The sequence below is a fragment of the Bos javanicus genome, chromosome 9 (assembly GCF_032452875.1).
Source record: "Bos javanicus breed banteng chromosome 9, ARS-OSU_banteng_1.0, whole genome shotgun sequence".
Lineage (NCBI taxonomy): Eukaryota > Metazoa > Chordata > Mammalia > Artiodactyla > Bovidae > Bos > Bos javanicus.
Window position 1 is genome coordinate 54,095,223 of NC_083876.1, and position 12,105 is coordinate 54,107,327.

Here is a 12,105-nt window from a genome sequence, read left to right on the forward strand (position 1 = left end):
CACATTGCATTCTTCTGTGTCACTTAGTGTGCTGTTCATTTGTTCTAGTGTATGTGTATTTTTGTTTTTAAAATTTCAGGTATTATTTATTTTTTATTGGGACTTTTTATATTTTCTAGTTCCTTGTTAAAACATTAAGTATTCTCTTCCTCTATGAATTTAGGTAAAAAGAGTTACCTAGTGTGCTCTTCAAGGTGTGCTTTAATGTGGGAGTGTCTCAGTGCAAACCACATATGCCCAATTCCTTTGATGGGATGGCTGGATTTGAGGTGGTTGCCAGTCATGTCTTTCCTCAGGTTGTGCTAACAGTTGTCATATTGGTTGGGCGTTGGACTGGAGATGGAGGAGCTAGCACCATGATTGAGGTGGAACTTCCTCTCTACTCAGTGGCCATCACTGCCCTGTCATGCATAGCGTCTGACCCCAATTTGCTGGAGCAGAAACCCTGAAAACAGGCTGGAGATGGCTCTGTTCCCTTTATGTGTGGGTTTTCCCTCTCCTCACAACAGGTTCTTTGCCTTAGAGGGAAGGCGTGCTTAAGCAAATGGGGCCTGTGCACATGCAGAGGTCCAGTGTGCTGCCTGTGTAGGCATCTTCAGCTTTACTGAGACATAGCCCATGGTTGAGTCTTGTCTCTGGTCCTGGACACCCCAGGCTGACTATGATGTAGACTGAGTGGAGCCAGATCATTTGCTTGGTCTGGGCTGGGGTACATGGTGAGGTGCTCAGGACACCTGGCATTCAGTACAGCAGACCTTTTCCAGTCTGCCTCAGGGCCAAGGCACCTTTGTCTCTCATAGCTCATCTATGACCCCAGCCTCTGTGGCTCTCACTCTGTGTGAAACTGCCCTGTGGGGGAGTGTGAGACCCATGTGATTTCTCTGCAAGTATCCAGGGTGGGCTGTGATAGAGCTTCTGCCATCAGAAATCTGGGCTGTTTCTGGGACAACACTTGAGTAAGTGCCAAGAATTTCTGTCACTGTTCTCCCTGGGCTGCCCCTGGGACTGGGTCCCTTCTGTGTCCCTAGGTCGACTCTTTTCCCTGCCCTGTTTGACCCAGGCCCAGTGATTTACTGTGATGTGGGGTGAGTGGGGTTGGAGCATTCACTCATCTTGGGCTGGACCATGCAGCAAAAGGGTCCTGGGAAGCCTTGTTGCTGCTACACTTGACCTTTCTCTGCCTTGCCTTGGGGGAAGCTCGTGTCTGTGTGTTCTTCTGTGAACAGAGTTCAGTGTTTCTTAGATTTTCTGTCTGTTCTGGAGGCCCTGGGTGCTTCTCTCCTCCACATAGGACCCTTGGCTCACTCCCTTAGGGTGGGTTTTTATGAAGCCCTATGATCTCCTTTTACCTTTGTGTCTCCTCCAAGATGCACAATTCCTGACTAAGCATCTTTTCTTCATTTTCTAACTAATACTTCTGTATCTTTCTTACAGTCTTCACTGCACAGGAGTCCTTCTGCTAGATTCAAGAATTGTTCCACATATAGATGTATTTTGATATTTTCTTGAAGGGATGTGAGCTCCATGTCCTCCTAGTTGGCAATCTTGATCTCCTCCTCTCCACTTATTCTCTTCTTTTCTGAGGTATGTGTGTTTTAATCTTCCTGTTGCCTTCCTTGAGTCTCTCAGTTTCTTGTACAATTCATTTTCCTTTTTTTAATATTCAGAAATAGCCTCTCAAATATTTCATCAAAATGATTTATTTTTGAAATTTTAATTTCATTGTTTTGTTTGTTTCTAATAGCTTCAATTATATGGCTTCTGACTTTAACAAATAATGTCAGCTCATTTTTCATCTCAGATATAATTTTATCTCATCTTTTCTCTTTTTTGTTCTGTTTAATTTTCCTTCATATTTTAAACCACCTGGTACCTAACAACTGTTTCTATTTTATATAGTAAATCTTCTTTTATTTTATTTTTTAACTTTACAATATTGTATTGGTTTTACCATATATCAAAATGAATCTGCCACAGATATACATGTGTTCCCCATCCTGAACCCTCCTCCCTCCTCACACCATCCCTCTGGGTTGTCCCAGTGCACCAGCCCCAAACATCCAGTATCATGCATCAAACCTGGACTGGCAACTCATTTCATATATGATATTATACATGTTTCAATGCCATTCTCCCAAATCATCCCACCCTCTCCCTCTCCCACAGAGTCCAAAAGACTGTTCTATACATCAGTGTCTCTTTTGATGTCTCGTATACAGGGTTATTGTTACCATCTTTCTAAATTCCATATATATGCATTAGTATACTGTATTGGTGTTTTTCTTTCTGGCTTCACTCTGTATAATAGGCTCCAGTTTCATCCACCTCATTAGAACTGATTCAAATGTATTCTTTTTAATGGCTGAGTAATACTCCATTGTGTATATGTACCACAGCTGTCGTATCCATTCATCTGCTGATGGACATCTAGGTTGCTTCCATGTCCTGGCTATTATAAACAGTGATGCTATGAACATTGGGGTACACATGTCTCTTTCCATTCTTGTTTTCTCAGTGTGTATGCCCAGCAGTGGGATTGCTGGGTCATATGGCAGTTCTATTTCCAGTTTTTAAAGGAATCTCCACACTGTTCTCCATAGTGGCTGTACTAGTTTGCATTCCCACCAACAGTGTAAGAGGGTTCCCTTTTCTCCACACCCTCTCCAGCATTTATTGCTTGTAGACTTCTGGATCGCAGCCATTCTGACTGGCATGAAATGGTACCTCATAGTGGTTTTGATTTGCATTTCTCTGATAATAAGTGATGTTGAACCAAAGAACTAAATAGACATTTCTCCAAAGAAGACATACAGATGGCTAACACCACAGTAAATCTTCTAAAGTGTGTTCCTTATTTATCTCTTATGGTTTTCTTCTTATATGTTACAGAATATTTACATTAACATCCATATTTTTTTTTCTATTTGTGTTTGAATGGATGTTCTCCACCTAAAAATAAGTGGATTTTCCCTTTCCTTTTTGTACCTCCCTTTGATTGGGCATTTCTATCAGAATATTTTTTTAAATTATTTTTAATACTAAACCTAGAAGAGATATTATTGATGTGATTTAGCATCAAATATATCCAGAAAGATTAAAATAAAAGAGAAAGAGCTGAAACTAGAAGAAGTCTTAATAGGCTAATACCTGTAAGAATGTGCTTTTTGAATGAATTTATTGAGCACACTTTCTTTTCAAAGAAAATAATTTTTCTGTGCTCAATACCTTTCATGTGACATCTGAATGAAAAATTGGCAGAATACACCTTTCTCACTTAGGCAGAGAATCATTTTATTTTAAGGAAGTTCTTTTATCCTTGAGCCAGCCACACAGCAATAAGTTGTGTCAGAGATTGATTTTTGCTGGATTTGCTGTGTGTATGCTGAAATATGTAATTACTATTGGTTTCATAGTACAAGTAGCTTAAAGCAGTCATCTCTTTTATAGAAAGCTTTCATATCTTCTCTCATTTCTCTAAATTTAGGTACAGTTATTCTCCTATCCTTGAAAATGTTCTCCACATTGGAAATGACTCATGATTCTTCGGAAATCTACACAAACACTGATGTATCCAAGTGGTGAGTGTTTCCAAATTTACTCGAATACTATTTGCTGAAGATGCCAAATGGCATTTCTAAATCATTGAGCCCACTTAATCTCATATTGTGGTCCCTTGTAAACTTTGATAAGAGGATGTTGCAATTTACTGCATTTATTTCTTTTAAAAATGAAACTTTCTTTAGAATAGAGCTGTGATTTAATTATAGATGACTATAAAATCCATTTCCTTTGTAATATTCTAGGAGTTATAGTATTTGTTTGCTATCACGTGATATTTGGTTTAACATCCGACAATGTAAAATAGTCAGGGTTCAGTTTCAGAGAAGGTAGACTCTTACATTGTAGAAAGCATCACATTTAACTGGGAACCATTTTTAAGTGTATACTTCAGTATGTTAAGTATAGTTACATCGTTGTGCAACAGATCTCTAGAGCTTTTTCTTCTTGAAAAAGTGAAATTCTGTACCCACTAGAGACTAATTCTCCCTTCCCCTCCCACTGCCCCTTCACAATTACTTTTCTATTTTGTTTTTATAATTTTGATCAATCAGATATACTTTCTATGAGTAGAATCATATAATGTTTGTTTTTTTGTGACTGACATACCTTGCTCAGCATATTGACCTTGAGGTGTATCCATGTTTTAACATTGACAAGATTTCATTTTAAGACTATGTAATTTTCCACTATATGTATATGTTACATTTTGTTTATTCATATGTTGATGGATATTTGGGTAGCTTTTACCTTTTGGCTCTTATGAATGATGCTGCAATGAATAGGAGAGTTCACATATCTCTTTGAGATACTGCTTTGATCTGTTAGATATACACCCAGAAGTAAAATTGCCAGATCATATGGCAGTTCTATTTTTAATTTTTTGAGGAACATCTGTATGATTTTGCATAAGGGCTACACCATTATATTTACACCAACAATCCACAAGATTCCAATTCCTCTACATCCTTGTGAGTACTCATTTCCTATTCTTTTGATAGTGGCCATCCTAATAGATTCACAATGCTATTTCATTGTGATTTTGATTTGCATTTCTCTTATTATTAGTGATGTTGAGCACCTTTTCCTATTCTTGTTGGCCATTCATATATCTTCTTTCTAAAATTGTCTATGTGCATCATTTGTCCATTTTTTAAAACAAAATTATCTGGTTTGTTTTGTTTAGTGGGAGTTTCTTATATTTTGGATGAATAGGATATTTAGATATTTTAAGCACAGGAAGATATGTTGCAGTGTATTTAATGGCTTTAAAATTCATTGGTTACGCTTAAGAAATATATTTTAGGTTAAGCTTTCAAAAGGACTTCAGTGAAGAACAGAGTCACAATGGGAAGTAATATTCTTTGACTAAGAAAATTAGAAAGCTGTCACTGCATATCCCAGCTCTAGAGTCATGCTGTGCCACATAACCAAATAAGGAGGCCACAGCAAGATCGGAAAATTTAGTCAAAAAGCCATTCTCAGAAAATCCTCATGATCAGGGAGGCACTGTTACAACTGCAGCTTCCAAAACACCTGTAAAAAGTCACTAGGAAATTGAATACCCTACACAACTCTTATAATTAATACTCACGGATCAAGCGACCACACATTAATATTTTTGTTAGTGCTGCAAAAGAAAACCAGACACCCTGTGATGGTCTTTGCAAGTAGAAATGGGGGAAAAAAAAAAAGCATAAGTAGCCTCTACATCACATTAATCATGCTAATGTCATGACAATGTATCTGATTGGCAGAGCCAAAATCTTATACAGAACTGTATTGCAAGAGTTTGTAGAAAAATGCAGAATTGTAGCCTCTGAAATATGAAACCATTCCAGAAATATATTAAGATGGCTATTGGGCTCCAATCCATCATATCTACCTCTAATTAAAGTAATGGAATTTACTTCTCTTTGTTTTCCTCTTATTATGCTAAGAGTGAAAGAGGTTGGGTTTAGAAGTTTTCATTTATTAAAATCATCCTGGTATGATTTTCCTAAAATTCAAGTCTGATTATGTCATTCTTTTGCTTAGACCATGACATGTTAGTACAAAATATTAATTATTTATTATAATTATGTTCATTTGTTCTTTTTTGATACTTCAGAAAGATGTACTCACTTACTGGCTTGCATATTGGCTCTTTTGGCAGTGAAAGAAGGTTGACCTTTGTGACTATATTCTAAATTAGATTAGCATGTGTGTATGCCAACTGTAGGCAACTCTACTTTTATTTATGAGCCATGATAAAGTTAATCCCAGTCACAGGTGTTATTCTGGATAATGGATGAGAATAAACTGATAGAAATGAGAATTATTTGTAATATATAAGAAAGAAGAAATGAAAGTTAGAAGTCAGCTGGCTTCTAAGAATATTGAACTGTCCAATAAAATTAAAGCTGCTATATACATGAAGAGGTAGGATAGCTTTTTAATTGTCCAAAAATCAAATATGCAAAACCTGTTTTAGTCTGTATTTAATATGTAGACATTTGTTAGAAAAATGATCTTTTTCAGAAGGAAATATAATGGAATTTATATGTTTCTTATAAGTCAAAATGTTATACATTATTGAAAATGTCATTCCATCTTAATTCTAAAATTACTACTCTATTTTGTCTCAAGTAATTTACAATCAAATTTAAAGACAGAAATATTAATGGAATAAGTTTAGGAACCAAGTTTTCATTTTCAATAAAATGACAATTTCTAAGGAATTATAATCCTTGAACAGAACTGTTAGAGATAATTTCTTCTAAAATAGCTCATGATAGGAATATTGAGATTATTACATTTTGATTATAAAGCTGATATGGGATGCTATTATAGATTAAAATCTAAGAGAAAAAGTTTTCAAGAGGAATTTTGGTATGTTCCAATGTCCTTAGGAATTATAAAAATATATCCACAGAAGAAGCATATCACAATTTTCGTCTTACAGAACTATGGGATTTTCATCAACCCCCAGTTATCAGTGAAAGTTATTCATTCGCTGATTCAAATATATTTACTTAATGCCTACTGTGTTTCAGGCATATAGCTAAGAGGTCATAAAAAGGAATAGAGAAAAAATCTTTCCAGTGATGCTTGTATTCTAGTACAGATAGACAATAAACAAAATAAATAAGCATAATAAAGTAATAAATCAGGTATTAACAAGTGCCATGGAGAAAAATGAAGCAACAAATAAGGAGATGAAAGTCGTATGAAATTGAAAACTGGATCAAGACCCAAAGTTGGTGAAATATAGCATTGTTTATAGGAAGAGTACTCAAGGTAAAATCAGGGTTTTGTGCAAAATCTTTAGGTCAAAGCTTGCCCAGAATGTTTGAGGAATAGTAAAGGAGGTCACTGTGTTTGGAGGAAATAATGGGGAGATGTGATTGGAGAGAAAAGGGAAAATAAAATCAGTAGAGCCTCATAGGCTATCATAATGATTTGGTTATTCTTTTAAGTCATTGGACGGCTTAAAGAAAAAAAAAGTAATTGGTCAAGGAGATTATAAGGAATAAATGTGGAGCAGAGGGACAAATTTAGAGATGGCTAAAATAATCTAAGCAAGAAATTGTTATGGCTTGTGGATTATGGTACCAGAGCATGGAGGTGAAAAGAAGTAAAGGAATGATAAAAGCCATATTTTTAAAATATTCACTAGGGGAAAAGAATTAATGCACTTGATTTTAGCTAGAGGTGTAGATATGTTGTCTCTAGTAAAAAAAGAGATGGAATATATATTATTAAGTGATATGGAGACTTACTGATGTTCTATTCCTAGAATTTTTTTCTCAGATTGTAGCAGACTCACCAACTATGAGGGAATAAAGTGAACATATCTGGAAAATACAGCATGATTGCCATGGAACTCTATAGACTGTGTAGTTTACATTGATAGTAATGTGCATAAAGTGTAAACAGCATGATGGTATATAAATTTCTGGCCATATTTAGTTACTCATGTGTAGGATCAGAGGAGACAAAGAGTTAGATTTAACTAGGGTTTTTAACCAGGGTTAGGATTTTGCTAAGATGAATACAAAATATAAAGGTGATGAGATTTAAAAATATATGGAAAGGAGTAATTTTATTGATGGGATATAGAATCAAAACTAAGGTTGAAAATGATGATGTAAGTACGGTGAGGCATGGTAGAATGGTAGTGAGATTCATAGACTATAGGTTCTAGTGGGTATGAAGGAATTAATGGAGTTGCAGTACTAAAGGGGTGAATTAAAGTAACTAGAGAGTGGTATGGAGAAGGCAATGGCACCCCACTCCAGTGCTCTTGCCTGAAAAATCCCATGGACAGAGGAGCTGGAAGGCTGCAGTCCATGGGGTCGCTGAGGGTCAGACACGACTGAGCGACTTCACTTTCACTTTTCACTTTCATGCATTGGAGAAGGAAATGGCAACCCACTCCAGTGTTCTTGCCTGGAGAATCCCAGGGACGGGGGAGCCTGGTGGGCTGCTGTCTATGGGGTTGCACAGAGTCGGACACGACTGAAGCGACTTAGCAGCAGCAGCAGCAGCAGCAGAGAGTGGTATGCATGAAACTGAGATTAGGAAGAAGTTGTATTTGTTTATAATGACAGGATCCAGTGCCTGAATATAGAAGTGAAAGATTGATAAAGGGTGGAAGAAAAGTTCGTAGAAAGAGAATCAGAGAAACCTAGAGAATAGGTAATAGAAGGATCGTATTTACAGATAATGAAATGCCTAGAAATATAAGAAAAGTGTTGAAAGAAATGGCAGTATAGAGTAACTTAAATCTTCAAAGCATAGACATCATCTATGTGCCCAATGACTGCAATTTTTCAATTGCCTGTGATTCAAAGGTAAATGATTTTAGGGATAGAATTGGGAAAATGCCTGAAAGAATAAAGGAGAGAAAGAGAACTCCAAAAATGGCACTGGAAGTGTCAGGGAGAAAAGAATTGCCACTGAGTATCCCTCTAGGTAAGCTGTCACTCCACATACTTTTGTGAAGATGGACATACCTATAGGGATCGGCTACCTCTACACTAATGACTTTGTTGAAAATAATTCTGTGCAATGTCTCCTCTGCCTGTGTGGTTAAAGGAATGGGCTGGGCAGGATTGTATACTGGTGAAATTTTAACATTCAGGATATAATTCACATCCTTCAAATTAACTCTATAAATTTTGAACCACCTGGTTATTATCTAAAATTAAACATGTGGAGAATTATATTAAAGGTTTCTCCTTAGAAATGGCTTTCCTCAATGTGCTAAGACTATAATATAACTTAATTAGAGAGCTTTGCTACCATCAGCAACTTTGTGTGTTGGAAACCAGCTATTTTAAATTACAAATTTTCTCATTAGCCATTGAATAGTCCTAGAGATAAGAAAGCTTGCATTGCTACATATTTCTCCCAAGCTGTCTTTGGAGATGGGATTGTTGTTCTCTTGGGTGAATTTTAGACTTCAGCTCTGCTAATTACCAGGAAAGGGGAATATTACATATGAGCAATCAATTTTCATAGAAGAAATACATAAGTTAAAGGAGATTAGAGGTCATAAGAATGTCTGTTCATAAGTGCTTTATAATTTTTATACACTTTTAAAATCTTACATTTGTAGTAAGATGATCTTTGCTATGCTTAGAGTAAGTTACCCTAACCATCTTTTTCTTAGTTATTTTTTATGTAGCAGGAGCAGAAAAATACTGTTTTTGAGGGGTAAGATAACAAAAATAAGAATTCACCCCATCAAAAACAAATTGGTGAAACTCCTCAGCTGCATTGCTTATGTAATTTTTATTTTATTTTTCCACAAGAGAAAGGTCTTAGTATTTTTATCACCTTGTTAGTTGCTCAGTTGTGTCCATCTCTTTGCGATCCCATGAGTATAGCCTGCCCACCTCCTCTGTCCATGGAATTCTCCAGGCAAGAATACTAGAGTGGGTTCCCATTTCCTTCTGCAGGGGAATCTTCCCAACCCAGGAACTGAACCTAGGTCTCCCAAATTGCAGGCAGATTCTTTACCATCTGAGCCATAGGGAAGTCCATTTCATCACCTTAGTTACCATAATATTTTTTCTAAAGAATTGTATTTCATAATCAAGAAAGATGCTAAAGGTTTTTGAGGGCTTAGAATTTAAATTTCTGGAGCTACATTAAAATTACCTTTACAATCCCATATATTCATTTTGATGAGTAAATATATTTTCAAGTATGCCTCTTCAAGTATTCAGTTCAGTTCATACCTCAGTTGTGTTCTGACTCTTTGCGACCCCATGAACGGCAGCATGCCAGGCCTCCCTGTCCATTACCAACTCCCAGAGCCTACCCAAACTCACGTCTATTGAGTCAGTGATGCCATCCAACCATCTCATCCTCTATCCCCTTCTCCTCCTGCCCTCAATCTTTCCCAGCATCAGAGTCTTTTCAAATGAGTCAGCTCTTTGCATCAGGTGGCCAAAGTATTGGCGTTTCAGCTTCAACATCAGTCCTTCCAATGAACACCCAGGACTTATCTCCTTTAGGATGAACTGGTTGGATCTCCTTGCAGTCCAAGGGACTCTCAAAAGTCTTCTCCAACTCCACAGTTCAAAAGCATCAATTCTTCTGCAATCAGCTTTCTTCACAGTCCAACTCTCACATCCATACATGACCACTGGAAAAACCATAGCCTTGACTAGATGGACCTTTGTTGACAAAGTAATGTCTCTGATTTTTAATATGCTGTCTAGGTTGGTCATAACTTTGCTTCCAAGGAGTAAGCGTCTTTTAATTTCATGGCTGCAGTCATCATCTGCAGTGATTTTGGAGCCCCCCAAAATAAAGTCAGCCACTGTTTCCACTCTTTCCCCATCTATTTGCCATGAAGTAATGGGACCCATGCCATGATCTTAGTTTTCTAAATGTTGAGCTTTTAAGCCAACTTTTTCACTCTCCTCTTTCACTTTCATCAAGAGGCTCTTTAGTTCTTCAAGTATTAATGTGTGCTAAAAAATACAACAAAGTCTTGAAAATAACACTACAAATATATGCAACTTCTCATCAAAAGCAGCAATTAAGTGTCATGAAGGTCCATTTCATCCCTTTATTTGTTTAGAGGTAAAAATAAGAGGAGTAAAATGCACAGTCTGTAGCAGTTCAAACTCCAGATATTCAATTACCTGGTGGCAGCTGATCATTAGATTAGATACATCCTAGCACATCACAGAGGGGGAAAAGGTTCCTCTAGAGACAAAGGTGCTTTAAAGCAATTTCACTTCTCATTATGTTTCCTGTAAGATTTTATTTGTGTCTGATTTAAAATAGGATATAATCTAGAGAGAGAAAGAAATCAAAAGATTAACATCATCTTATTATCTTGTATGAAATGGGCCTGGGCTCAGGCTTATATGATGAAAACTATAGAAATTCTCTTTTATTTAAAATGAGGGGATTGTCACTGAATAGAAAATATGAGCAGACATATTAGTTTCGTGTTCTGGCATAGCATAAGTTAATGTCTATGATTAGAATGTTTAGCTTTCTTGTTATACACCTAAATAACATTTTTTGTGTTTTTTTTTTATTCCTGGATTGTGACCTTTGTAAAATTTTTATTAAGTGAAATACTAGGGCCTGCAATAAATATTAGTCAAATTTAATTGAATTATGAAAAAAAATGTTTCTTTTACTTATTTCATCCTCAGCATTAGAAAGCAGTAAACTTGTAAAAGCATTTTTCACACACAAACTAATTCAGGTTGTGTCCTGTTGACTTAGTTGTAGACGTTGTAAATTTGAAAAACATATATTCTGACCTTTTATGTGCTAATTACTTTATGTGGAATTTATGTTGGGAAGTGTTAGGAAATAAGATTTAGGATACTCTTGCATGTGCTATTGATGTTTATAATTTTGAGTGGAAAGGGGTCTTACTACCCTGAAGCTGTTTAAAAATTAGAAAAAATAGACAAAATTTGTGGTACTCAAAAATATGCATCTTGATTCTTATTTTCCATTTTTCCCTTAACATGGGTGGTGGAAAAGTATTTTTCTCTTTCTCTTGAAAACAATCTCTGTCTTTGATTTTAAAGTTCTAAAAATAGCTTTTAGATAGTAAATTGTTCTGTAGTCATATAAATTAATAGAATCTTAATTAAGAAATTAGAAAAGACAATCCTTTATACTAATCAAGTTGTTTGAAATAGCAAGTTTTTCAGTGCATTGAAAATATCTTCAGAATGTCAGTGGCTGCCAGGGAAAGTGTTTATTTCTTACTCTGAGATCTGAGAACCCAGCTCCCCTGGGTTCATCTAGTTTAAGCTGTATATGAGGCTTCAGTTTAGTTTATACTTTTCTCATTTGTCTTCATCATGCTTCAACCAGCTACTACTCAGGGTATTTGCTCCTCGTGGTGAATAGCAGAAGTACAAGAGATCAAAACAAATCCTGCAAGATTTGAAACCTCTGCTTTTATTATACTCATTAAAATTCCATTGGCCATGGAAACTCACATGGCCGAGCTTAACATCAACGAGGTGAGAAATTATCTCTCGCAGAGAGGTAGGTGAAGAGACAATGGCATAG